This window comes from Podarcis erhardii, assembly GCF_964252035.2.
Source record: "Podarcis erhardii genome assembly, chromosome: 8".
Classification (NCBI taxonomy): Eukaryota; Metazoa; Chordata; class Lepidosauria; order Squamata; family Lacertidae; genus Podarcis; species Podarcis erhardii.
This window is the reverse complement of record NC_138499.1, coordinates 52534901-52549270: the sequence shown is the minus strand read 5'-3', so window position 1 is coordinate 52549270 and position 14370 is coordinate 52534901. Positions and strand designations below refer to the sequence as shown.

General features: G+C 41.1%; 1 protein-coding gene across 4 annotated transcripts in view; it reads right to left on the bottom strand.

Moving 5' to 3' along the window:
* Positions 1 to 14370, bottom strand: part of CDH7 (cadherin 7) — a 120635-nt gene that overhangs the window by 70492 nt on the left and 35773 nt on the right. The window lies entirely within an intron of this gene.

The following is a 14370-nucleotide window of genomic DNA, read 5'->3' as shown; positions in this document are numbered from 1 at the left end:
ATAAACAATCTTATTTTCAAATGTATTTCATGGCAGCTCAAAGCAAGAACATCCCATTCCTGTAGCTTTCTCTGAGTACAGCTGCTGAACTTAGGAGGTTGACAATCTTGTAGATTTACCCCAGAGTAATCCACTACTTAGAAGTTCATGGAATCATAGAATTGTAAAGTTGGGGGGACCCCAAGGGTCATCTAGTCCAACCCCCCGCAATGCAGGATTTTTTTGTCCAATGTGAGACATGAACCCACAACCCTGAGAATAAGTACCTCTTTAGCTACCAACTGAACTAGTAGGTTTATCTTTGTGATATTGACTTACATGGCTTGCACCTTTAGATTTTTGAATATTTGGATCCAAATAATCATAAAGAAAAGTAATACCATGGATTTGTATGAATAGAAAAACTTTTCAATATACTTGTTGATAGCAAATGTGTTGTATTTTGTTAATTGCTTACTAAAATAATGGAATAATAATAATCATTAATAATATGTTCTCACATACTACCTGCATGCCTAGTAAGCCAGTCTCACTGAACTTGACAGGACTTTCTCCAAAGCATCTGTGTATATAACTGAGTCCTAACTGATCTGTCTGGTCTTAAAGAAGTTCTTTTGCTTGTTTCAGTTTTAACACAATCAAAACAAATCAAATTTGGTGAAACATAAACATAATAGAGATCATGTTCAACTAGGAAGCTTTCTTCCACAATTCGATAATTCTAGATTGGTACAAATATGAAATAAACTGCACTCCTGCATTCTTTATGGCTATACCCGTGTGCTTGTTAATCTATTATCTACATTCACATAAACAGGATGGTTACTATAGCGTACAGTCGTATGTTATACTGTATTGTATTATACATATTTCTATTTGGTTTTTTTCAGAGAAAAGAACTCAAAGCAACTTACAAAAAGTATTTGAAAACAAGTCGAATAACAAGCCTAAAACAACCTAAAATAAACCACTAATTTATAGAAAAAAGCAGATTAAATTCTAAAATATAAGTAGGCTATTAAGATCCCAAAGCCTTGGAGAACATGTATGTTTTTGCTTGGCACCTAAAAGCAGATAGTGATGGTGCCAGGCATGCCTCCTTGGAGAAAGTATTCCAAAGATGAGGAGCTACCACAGAGAAGGCCTCAAATACATGTTAAACACCATGCAAGATAAAATTGAACTCTACGGCAGTGTTTCCCAACCGGTGTTCCGCGGCACACTAGTGTGCCGCGACACGTTGCCTCGTGTGCCGCTTGGGAAACACTGCTCTAAGCGAGAGGGGACTCTGCTCAGGCTGCATCCGCCGTGCGCGAGGGAGGCGCTTCCTCTCGTGAGGGAGGCGAGAAGAAGGGAGGCGGGGCCGAGCAGGCGGATTGGCCCAGCGGCGGCCGTGACGTCACCCTGCGCGCGGCGGCAGATTCGAAACTCCTCAGGCGCAGGCGCGGCTGGAGCAGGAAGGCCGCTCTGCTTGAGAGGAAAGAGAGGGAGCCGCCGCCGCCGGGATGAAGAACACCGTTCCGCGGAGCACCGTGAAGAAGCTGCTGAGCAAGCACAAGCCGCACTTGCCTCAGGGTCTTACTGCCCACCCGCCTCTGTTTCCTTGCTGTGCTTGCTCAAACGGAACAAAGAGCAGGGAAAGCCCCTCCCCTCCAGGCAAGCAGGCAGGAGGGAGAGAGAGAGAGAGAGAGAGAGAGAGAGAGAGAGCGCGCGTGCGAGCTGGCTGGCTTGGGTGAGTAGGTGAGGGAAAACTTTTGCCTTCCTTTCCTCCCTCCCCGTTATACCCCTCTCCTGCATTCTTAGCCAGCTGCTTCTCTGCACACCCCTCTCGTGCTCCTTGTCCGTTCTGTGTTTTTCCTTCCCTCCCCACTTAAAATGTGGTTTAAAAGCATGGATCCACATGGATCCTCAGGATCTTTGCATTGGGTCACCCCAAATTCACCAACAGATCACATAGCATGTCCATGGCTACAGCCTGCCCTCCAAAAATCACGCACCCACTGTTGCCTGGGGCTGCAGTGGTGCAAAAATGTGGTTACAAAACATGGATCCACATGGATCCTCAGGATCTTTGCATTGGGTCACCCCAAATTCACCATCAGATCACATAGCATGTCCATGGCTACAGCCTGCCCCCCCAAAATCACACACCCACTGTTGCCTGGGGCTGCAATGGTGCAAAAACGTGGTTACAAAACATGGATCCACAGGGATTCTCAGGATTTTTGCATTGGGTCACCCCAAATTCACCATCAGATCACATGTCTGTGGCCACAGCATGAAGCACAAAAATGATACATCATTAATATTCACTGCCCACGGCGGCAGCCAATCGGCTGCCGCAAAGGGCGGGCCCTCACAGGTTCACTGAATAAAGTATTTTATAATTTTTCATATTTCTGTTTACTTACTATTTCATAATAAAGTAATTATAAAATACTTTATTTGTGTTTATTTGATTCCTATTAAAGAGAGTTACTTTATATATAGTCAATATAGGCACAGAGTTAATTTTTTAAACATTTTCTAATGGTGGTGTGCCTCGAGATTTTTTTCATGAAACAAGTGTGCCTTTGCCCAAAAAAGGTTGGGAAACACTGCTCTACGGCACCCCACATTGAAGGATCCATGAAGCCGGGTAACACTCCTCAAGCACTACCCACTGAAGATGGTCAACTAAGAACGAAAGGAGCCACTGCTTTCTCACTCCCAATGTGGGAAGCCACTCCAGAACAATACCATAGTATTGAAAGCCAGTCACACACTCCCCTGTTCCTTTCTCCAGACAAAGGTCATGATACAGGGGGACCAAGCCAGTTCCTGTGGCAAAACCAGTTGTAATCCCTGAATGAAGTGAGTCTAGAAAATCAGTTTTCATCCAAGAGAGCCTGGAACTAGCTCACAACTCTATCTTTAAGAACCTTGCCCAAGAAGAAAACTTTAGCAACTGGTTAATAAGTATTTAGATGTTCCAGATCCAGATCTTAAGGAGTTTCTAGACAGGAAGCATTAATCACCTTCTAGCCCAGAGAGCTGTCCCTTCCTTGATAGTTTTTATCATCCATGAGAGTAAAGAGAGCAACCAAACAGAACCAATGTCCTTGTCTATGTCCTAAAGCCTTACTAACTGAAACTCATCCAATACCGCAGACATAGACAGTGCTGTGGGTGCCTTTTGAAATTCATCTGCTGTACTAATGAAGTTCTGGTGGAGGATAGCAATTTTGTCCTCAAAATGTTTTGCAAGTAAGTCATAGCAAGCACTGCCACCAGTTGGATCAGAAAGACCAGCAGTCCCTTTGAGCCAAATCCCACAAGTCAGACACTCCGATATAATACCCTCTGAGCCAGATTCCTCTGAGGAATGAACCTCCTTTACACTATGGCATCCACACTCATGAATACAGACTAAGAGATAACAGAAGACAAGGCTCTCGGTCAAAGGACTACCCTTTTGAGATTCTCCATCAAGTTCTATGCTTGGAGCTGTCCAAGGTACTGCAATTCCAGCCTTACCCCTTCTCAAATACCAACCTGAAACACTCAAACATACCTCACAGGGTGCCCAACTGTGGTCAGGACAGGGCACATTCAAGGACATACATAGGAAAGCAAATGTGCTGTTTCAGCATATCCCTTTCAGCATATCCAAGATCTCTGGAAACAGTGCTACCCTCTCTGTTTATGCTCTGATTAGTGCTCACAAGCAAGCCATGTACATCAGCCCACTGACTTGTTTCAGACCCTGTATGTTAAGGATGAAGCTCTGAAGGGGGTTTCTCCATGTGTCCCACTGAATATTCTCAACCCCAGTAGATTCACGGCACACTCCTTTCCTTGCACCATACTATCATTGCTCCCATCAAGTTTATTGCATCCTCTCTTTCCGGTTAGAAATATCACAAGTGTTACAATCACACACACATAAAACTACTGTCTAACAACATAACAGGGCTGGTGTTAACTGAAGATGGGGGGGACCCTAGACACTGTATTTTAAAAGGTCCATGCTAACTAAGGAGATTCCTGTTTACAGATGCGTTAGCTGATATATAGCCACCATATAACTTAAATTACTGCATTTGCTTTCCATGCACTTGCAATAGTGACATTTTAACGTATTTTTAACCTTTGTTGGAAGCTGCCCGTGGCTGGGTAAACCTAGCCAGATGGGTGGGGTACAAATAAATTATTATTATTATCATCATCATCATCATCATCATCATCATCATTATCAGTGAATAACTGCTTGGTCTCTCCCCCACCTCTCCAATAAAGGTTGCTTTTTTAAAAAGAACCAGATTCTATGCACAGAAAACCTTGAGCCCACAGCGGGGTGGGGGGAAGCTTTAATTACCATAGGTTGGCTTGTTACATTTGTGATGTTCCCAGTGCTGCAAAGAACACTCTGAAGAGTTTTTGTGAACATTGTTATGAGTATTTTAGTGCCAACATGAGGGAAATGAAAGAACACAGCGAGGGAACAATGCATAACCGAAATATTTTGAAAAGAGTCAGAAATACATTTCCTCAGCAATTTCCTTAGTCACAACTTAGCTCTTGGTAGAATGGTATAAATGGACTATTAGAAGAAGAAAATGAAGCACAAATTTCTACCACAGAGATGCTGCCAGCTCTGGAAAGACAGTCTATGGCTGAAGAAAGTTGAACCATGGAATATTAGAAGTTGTCAGTATTAAAAATGGACAATGGAGAAGAGGGAAGGAGTTGACCTGCTTGAGCAACTAAGTGCACTTAAGACTGGATCCAGACTTCTCCTTCCACAGAGAGGTTCATTTCATGCACAGATGACCTTTCATCCAGTTAATGGATTCCCCCTCTCCTCCTGTAACCCCACACTTTTCTAGAGAACCCTCCCAACCCTCTAGAAGAATGTGAGAGATATTGCTGGGTGTTGCAGGGTGGAAGGAGGAATCAGAAAGAGGAGCCTTCCCCACTCTGCCCGTGGAAGCAAAGTCTGGATCAAACCCACAGTATCCTGTATTCATGATATGCTATGAACCCATAGAATCCATGGTATGCGGAATGAGGAATGAGCATGATGTGGGTTGTTTGTTTTTTTAAAGTCCCCCATACCATTTTTCATCCTTGCCCACAGAAACAAAACATTGAGATTCAGAGCTGGCAGACAGCCCAAATTCTGAAATTCTTTTAACAGTATCTAATGCAATGGGAAGTAGGGGAAGAGGTTCTCATTCCTTTCAAAGCCCAAGAACCACTACAAGACTTCTCTTCCTGGCTGCTTTGAGCACTGAACAAGAGTACTCTGGAGAGAGGTGCATGTACACTGCAACATTTTGGTTTGAATCCAAATAAAATTGGCAGATGGTTTATTCTACGTATCTGAAGAAGTGTGCATGCACACAAAAGCTCACACCAATGACAAACTTAGTTGGTCTCTAAGGTGCTACTGGAAGGAATTATTTTATTTTGGTTTATTCTTACTTCTTATTCTTTCCTCCATTTATAAACCTCTTACTATCTGAAGGATATTGAAGTGGTTTACAATAGATAAACATGTAAGCACACACACATATATACACAAAAAGGACAATAAAGCCATATCAGTGACTTCCATAATAAAATAAGTAAACAATAACATATACATAAGCACAATATAAAAATAGATAAAATCAGAGAGCACCATAAGGCCCTGATACCCACAGACCTTGCTATATGCTCCACAGATTCACTCATCTGAACAGCCAGCTTTCTTACTTCCTTGTTTCTTTATGCTTTGCTGGTTGGTGGCAGCCATTTTCGGGCAGAAACCACGGAGAAAATGGGGGGGGGGTGAGATCAGACAAATCAAGGAGCAGAAAAGATCAGACAAATCCATTTTTCCTTTGTCTCTCCTTTGCTTATTGGCTGTAGTCATTTCAGGAAGAAACCATGAAGAGAGTGGGGGAAGAGAGTGGACAAATTCCACTTTAGAATTACTTCCATAGGAAATAATGGAAATTATGGACTTGTTTTGCAAATGCTCACCTAACGAACAATTTCCAGGGAATTTATTGTGTTCAGTAAGTGAGACCTGATTGTATAACACAAAGACAACATACAATCAATCAATCAATCAATCAATCAGCCAATCTCATTCACCTTCCATTTCATGTAACCATGGCAACCGTTCATTACGTCAAATACTGCCTCTATCAACCTCTCATATATAAACCACTTAAATTCAACAATATTACAACCCACATACAAAGGGACACTGCAATATATTCTCCAAATCTCTGAAGCACTCATGCACCCTCCACCCCCAAACTATGTAATGCTCCTCTTCCATTTCTCACCTGAGAGGGGCCCAGATCTATCCAAGGGTAGGCGATCAGTGCTTCCATGTACTCACTCCCAACCTCATAATCATAAAATGCATGGTACTTAAATCAATGGTTTTCGATGTGTCTACTCTGATTGGTTTCTAAATAATCAAGAGTGCTCTACAAGTGTGCAGAAATAACTCAGCATGTAAATTAAAAGAAAAAGAATGGAAAAACACAAAAATGGCCCTGAGAGTGATTATAAACACCAAAAGCTTCGAGATCAGTTGAATGAGCAATAAGAGCAACTAAAAAACAGCGACAGAATAATTCCCAGGCAAACTATTTAAAACTGCAGGGCAGGCCACACATCCCTCTATCAAATCCTAAGGTCTGGGCATGCAAAAATGTCATCACTTAACACCCAAATGCTACATGCATTGATCCCAGGCATGCTTCCAGGGTGAGGGCATTCCAGAAAAGGTGTGATTCTTCAGACCCTATCCCATACGCTGTGAAGAACAGTGAGAACTATTACATCCCCCTTTCCATTCTACTACACAGATTTGGGGCTAGATGAGCAGATCCTGTTCAACTAACCCCAAAATTCAAAGTCTGGAACTACTGCTCTTTAGGAAGAGGATTCCCAATTTTTACTTTTCTCCTGCCCTGAATGTTTTTTTTAGCAACATTAAAATTGCTACCCTGTCCTATGCTGTTGACTTGTTGTGGCCAATAATACAATTCTAATATTTACAAAATAAAACCCTTTGAACAAAATGGTACCTAGCAGACACTTACAGATCTCCAGTCATCCTTGGCTTAAAGTCAGTGAACGCCATGGCCAAAACACTTAAAGTAGTCTCCATGTTCCAGATGTCCCATTCAGATAATGTAATACATAATGTACCAAACCATCTGGCCTGTTTCTGTGTTCATGGGGTAAATCACGGGGCTTTAATTCACTTTCAAAGGCTTTTGGTTAACTCGCCTTTCCCATGATCATTTGTGATATTCACTATACAGAGAACCTTATCCCAAGAGATGTTAACAGTGACCTCTGTATGACCCAAGTTAGTCAGCAAGGTTGTTTGGTGGAAATACCCTGGAATTTCTTTTCTATTTAGACAGGAATTGACATCTCGGGCAAAGATCTCTGAGATAACATCCTCAGAATGCCTGATGGGGCAAACAAGCTCATACACTGATTCTGCATCAGTTCCCAGAGGTTTTCAACATAGGCAGCGCATGTCAGATCTGTGTTACTGGTCCCTCAAGTTGGCACCAATATGTTGCAAACTGTCAGGGTAACTAAGGGCTTTGTCTTGCCAGGGAGCAGCAATGTGAGTTCTTGGGAAGCAAACTGTTTCTCCAGAAAAGCTGTTTTAAAAAAACAACAACTTTTGGACGGCTGCTATTGCTATTTTGATTGCTTTTGTTGCAAACTATTCCAAAAATTAGAAGACATTTGAATAATATATGTCATTGCATCTCTGTGTTAAATTGCTTTATACAGTGATATGAGAATGTTGCTAAGGACATAGAAAGACAGTTCATAGGGACAGGACACTATACTGTCTTATACTGTATACTGAGAGCTGCCTTATACTGAGTAAGAGCACAGATCCATTTAGCTCAGCATTGGCAATGGAATTCCAAGGTTCCAGGGCATTCTAAGAGCCTGGATCTATATGGATATAACTGTGAAATACTGGATTCAGTCAATCATCTAATATTCCTGCCAATATTTTACGATCACAAAGCAATTCTATGCACATTTACTTAACAGGCACATAGGTCTCTGTGCTCAATGGGGTTTGCGCCTAGGAAAATGTGCTAGGACTCTATGTTTTGACTTTAGCAGATGGGATCCTCCTAAATCGAGGGTCCTGGTTGTGCTTGGGACCCTTAAGCCACCCCTACGGGGTGTGTTGTTGCTAGGCGTGGCCCAAGCCTTGTCTGTTGGGCCCCGGGATCGCGCTTGGCTGTTTGGGCCAACTGGGGAGAGTGGCGTGATCCCAGGGACCTATAAATGTGGCAGCGCGATGGGGGTGGGGCACTTGCTTCGCGCTGCCGAACACCCGCCCCCCCCTAATTTGGTGCTGCTGCTTTGGCCTTGCTTTGGATTGGGTCACCTGCTTTAGAGCAGGGGCTGGGTAGGAATTTTTCCATTTGGCAGATTGGCTTTAGACACTTGGTTTTGGCCTGCCCCCTTAGCAATCATCACAACTTTGTAAGGTTTGGCGGTTAGGCATTGGTTTATAGAAATGTGGGGGAGGGGAGGTGTGGCTATCACCTGGCTCTCCAGAAATAGGGTATTCCGGTAAAGGAATCTGGGGGTCCTGGATCTCGTCTGAAGTCCACTTGAGGGGCTAGGGCCATGCCAGGACCACAGGAACCCCAGGGTGAGCTTCAATTGATCTTCACCGATGTTGCTCCCTCGTTTGGTGTTTTACCCTTTCAGACTGCCAGCCAGAGAGGCAGGAGGCAGTTATAGTCTCTGACCAATGCCTAGGCCAATACCACTCGATTTGTTTTTGTAATCAGTAAAGTTGTGGCCTAAATTTTGCTCAAAAACTTAAACTAAAATTATGTGTCCGTTTGAAGTTATTTACTGGGAAAGGGCTTGGGGGCCTCGGGGCGCAACCTCTTTCCCTTCTTTGTGTACTAAAATATATTTTGCTTCATACCATGACTTGGCAAAGAAATAAACAATGTCTTTTAAAGATCACAGTATTTCTTTGGTTTGTAAAAACTCCCAGGAAGTGCCAGGCACTCTCCACTACTGTTTCAAAAAGTTTAAAACAGAAACATTTTGAATGATCCTTAGAGGGCCACAAAAATCCATATTAGCAGCCAGTTGTTGTTGTTGTTAACTAAAACTAAAAATTGTATTTCTAAACAAGCCACAAAAATTTAGGGAGGGAGATCTCAAGAAACCACAAAAACCATATGGTCCAGTGGTTCTCAACCTTGGGTCCCCAGATGTTTTTGGCTTACAACTCCCATGATCGCTAGCTTACAGGACCAGTGGTCAGGGATGATGGGAGTTGTAGGCCAAAAACATTTGGGGACCCAAGGTTGAGAAAGGCTGGTTTAGCCACTCCTGTCTTAATCCCTGAAAAATGCTTCAACCACTAACCACATCATTTTCCAGGATATTCTATTCCTTTCCCTCCTTCCATCCCTGATTATCTGACTCCCCCCCCCCCCGCAAATATACAGTCATTCAGCATCCCAAGGTCACTGAACTAGTTCAGTTCTTTTCCCAAGCCTGTTGCTTCCTGCCTCTTGTATGAAGATGCAGTCATTCCGGCTGCATAAGGATCCATCCTTGAACAATGATTTCACTATTAGTATAGATGCTAAAAGGAATAAGAAGATGGCAACACTGTTAGAAGCTGGAGAGGGAGGAATGTGAATCATTTAATAATGACAGAAAATATTTTGTAAAAAATGAAAGAAAGATAAACATGAGAAGGAAAATGGGTTTGCGGTAGACTCTTGATTTTTGGATTGGGTATAAATAGCATGCAGATGTTCCCAAAGAATGCTGTTGTTGAGCAAAACCCATCCTATATTAGCACAGGAATGCATCCCAGACACATTATATTACAGTGTAAGGTGGGGGTAGTATTAGTGGTAATCGAACACATTGTCATCAATGGAAAGTGTTTACCATTTGCGTGACAGTATCCAACCATTCACCCATATTATAAAGGGAGTGTATTCCACGCAGAATTGCTTCTAAACACTGGCTTGAGCTTCAGGATATTCACAGCTAAAATTGCATGATAAAATTTACATCAAAAATGTTGTCTAGAAGGAGGATAATTAAAAATGGGATTTTCTATCAAGTGGCCATATGTTTACAAAACAGACAAACAAATGTGTCTTTCTGGAAGCTGAAGTCCAGCCTCTCATCTCTCAGAGCTTAGTAGACTGAAAGGAAATATGGCTTTTAACAGCCTTTGTATTTTTTTTCCAATTACTTATAGTTTCCCCGTAGCCTCCTGAGTAATTTGAAGCAGCCTAGGGACTGTTCTACATTGAGCTGGTATGTTCTGCATCCCTTAGGGTCTGGTTCACAGAGATGAAAACAGAAAAGAGTGGCTGTAATTGCTAAAATGTTTCACTGGAAATAAAGCCGTTGTCCCTTGAGGCAAAATTTAGGATGGACATGAAGACCACTCACTTCACTTCATTCCATTTCTCAAGACTGTGCGATCATTTTGGTGGAAGAGCTTGGTGAAGCATAACTATGCTGTGTTGGAAAGGGTAGATGAAAAGGATTTTAGTTTGAAACACAGTTAATAGGCTCTTTCTATTTCTTTCAAGGAAGACACTCCCAACAACTTTATAATTTGTGTAGGGCCTCTGTTATTGGGGGAGCAGAGGCAGTAGAAGTTCTCAAATCATATTAAAGGTATGGATTCCAAGCCCAAGGTTAAACTGTGTTAAGTATGCATTCCACTCTATGATCCAGCTTTCTGAAATGTTAACTTCTGTGCAGTTTCAGATTGTTTTAACTAATTTTGGACTGAATGTCCCCCTACATTTGTGGGACTATTCCTTCTCAGTGAAAGGGGGGGTGACATCAGAAACTTCTGTGCTACAGGCAATTTCATCAGGTAGTTCTGCATAACTGCTGCTTCACTCCCTTGCATCTATGCCATTGTCCTGAAGGATGTTTGTTCCCCCAGGTTTTTAAACACCTTCATTAAACCACTGAGTGGGCTCACTTACTGGTTTGGGCTGAAGTGTCATCAATATGCAGATTACACATGACACTTTTTCTCATGTGAGGTTGTGATGGTGCTAGAATAGCGCCTGGATGCAGTACTGTACTGGATGTAGATCAATAAACTGAACCTCTATCCAGATAAGACAGTGGTCCTTATTTTGGTTGGCTCATCTGTCCAGTTTACCGGTGTTTGCTGGGCAGGGTTACAGTCCTCCCCAAAGGAACAAATTCACAGTCTGTGGATGTTCATTGATACACGTCTTTGTTACTGGAGATGAGGAATATAAAAAAACATTGTTTATACTCTAATAATAATAATAATAATAATAATAATAATAATAATAATAATTTATTATTTATACCCCACCCATCTGGCTGGGCCTCCCCAGCCACTCTGGGCGGCTTCCAAAAGAATATTAAAATACTATGATACATCAAACATTAAAAGCATCCCTAAACAGGGCTGCCTTCAGATGTCTTCTAAAAGTCTGGTAGTTGTTGTTCTCTTTGACATTTGGTGGGAGGGCATTCCCACCAGAATGCCCATAAAACTCTACCCCATATCATAAAACTCTACCCCATATCAGCCACATGCAGCACCATTTCCATTTCACTGCAGCTCAGGTTCTTTCTGTAAAAACTTTATTTGGTTTGCTATTTGCTGTGGTCCACCTAGTGATTATTTTTCAGCACTAGGTGAGAGTTGTTTTTATTTTCCCTGGCTTTTTTATCTTTAATTCTTTTAGTGCCACTTACAGCCTTTATATTGACTTTCTTTGTTGCTGGTCTTATTCTATTGCCATGCTTATGGTTTATCTTACAGCTTTAATTTCTGCTTTGTTATTGGATGACACACAAACACTATGAATAAAACAAATAGAATAAAATGACATGGCAATGACAACCACATAGAGATACTTTAAGTGCTCTCATCATTGCTGTAAATATGCATTATTTATTTATCTGAGCTATTTATAGACTGCTTAATCACTGGAATGTCTAAGAAGCATACATACAAATTTCAAAAAGCATGCAATGGATAAAATAAATTAAAATTAATTCTCAAACCCAACAAAGGCTTATATTTATTAAAATCAATTACAAAAACAGAGAACTTCATTAAAATGTCTCCTGGAATAGAAAAGTACACCAGGAACAGGCAGAAGACTAGCTGGGCTAGAGATCACTGGGTGAACTGTCATTATTCAGCAACTGTTTTCAACACTTTTTTAATACAACAGAAGTTTCTTGTCCTCTAAGCTAGGATGCTGAAACTAAGAATCAAAGGACTTTCCATTCGATTACAGAAAATAAACATATTCCTGGGTTGAGAAGGTCTTCAGAAGCATCTAGTTCCTTAATGTTAACGCATGTCTTCCCTGAACTCTTTATTTTGGTGGACCTCCTAGTTTAATAATAATAATAATAATAATAATAATAATAATAATAATAATATAGGTCCCACACATCTGAAGTCTGCTCTCTATTCCTCAAAATATAATCATATGTCTATTGTATCAAGCATTAGACATCTTAGGGAAATAATGTCTCACAGCTCATATCTTACAGCTGTGTCTGTGCTGCTGGATATGTCGTATTTCTAAATGTCTTTGAACACTTGTAAGACAATATGTAAAACTATGTTGTGAAACAATCACAGGCACAGTCCTTATTAAATCCTAGCCAGTCTACAGGGTGAGATAAAAAATCTAAAATACACCCCTGTTACAATTTGCATGCCATGGACATTTTCAAGGCTTCAACATGAAGGATCAAATGCAGATGGTAGCTTTCCGTGGAAACATAAAATAATGTAATGAAGTGGCTATTGGGTTGACTATCTGATGGAAAGATACTGAGGTGTGTGAGAGAGGGGGAGAGGGAGCACCAGCTGGGTCATATAAATTCAATCTCAAGTACTGTCACTGTCACACATATACATAAACATGTATTTCTTTGCTAGGCCTTCTCAGTTTTCCATCTGTGTAGCTACTGCAGTAAACTACTCTATTCCTCCTTCTCAATTTTAATAGCAGCACTGAAAGCCCTCTGGCAATGCAGAAATATGAAGCCAGTCCATTAAGAGGAGTTCAGCCACAGAAAAAGCACAGGGCAGCAGCTGTTACAGGTGGAGCAGAATCAGAGGAAAGCTAGTATGCCATGGAGGTGCGAGAAGTTTTTGCAGGCTATAATCACTGCACGCCTCTCAACAAAATGGCCATTTGTCAATATCAAATTTTAAATGCCGCTCAGCAAGTCTGGGTGGTAAAAATCAACAGGGTGATGTACATCATTTGTTCATTATCTGATATTCTATAAAGTTGCAGTCTTTGTTGCTCACATTTAAATGCTCACATTCCCAGGCTCATTAATGTAGATGAGTATCCCCATGACACTTTTAAGCCTGCACTGACTAAACGAAGCAATCTATTCTTTTAGCACCCTAGCAAGGAATACATCAGGAGGATTAAAAAGGCATTAAGAGGTAACTAATCAGTGATGTCATTATCTTAAATATTCAATCTAAGATTTAATTTGGGGAAGAAACAATTTCACATTTCAGCACCGTCAAAAAGGGGTGAAATAAATGGCAAAACCTGCATAGATGTTATTGGAACTGGACTGCAATAGGTAATGAAATGATACATTCTGAGAGGCAATTGTGGGGTCAATTTATGTTGATTTAAACAGAACAAACCTTCGACTTTTGTCATAAAACTATATGCAGTTCTTCAGCCACAAGTTTTTCCCCCAACAGTCACACACACACACACACACACACACACACACACACATACACAGTGCTGCAAGTTGAACTAAGGAAATTATTTTCAAATAATAATGAACTAGCTGCTTTATCCCTTTTGTTCAAATTGATCTATGCACTCTTGCATTTATTTCTCGATTCATTTGAACATTAAAATTGCTCTGCAAAGTTCAATTCCATCCAAGTAGCTACTGCAAATATTACTCACCATTTCAGTACTGAAATAAGTTTTAATAAGAACACACATGACAACACAAAACAATTAATGCAGAATAGTTTGAGACTGCCATGTGTATATTGCCATTAATGCTTTTTCTACACAACAATAAAGTTGTTTTGTGGATGGGGAGATCCAGCTTACAGACTGTTTGCCCAGGTATTCAGTGTTAACTGAACACACAAGAGGAGAGGCGTACTTATCCTGATGAGTTCATTCAAGAGTTATAACAGGTTATATAATAAATTTAAATGTCATTGTTGATACCACCATCATGTTCACAGAGAGATGCAGGCCAAATGAATAACAGCAAGGAGCTCAGACCATGAGGATCCAGATGGACTGCGAGCTCAAC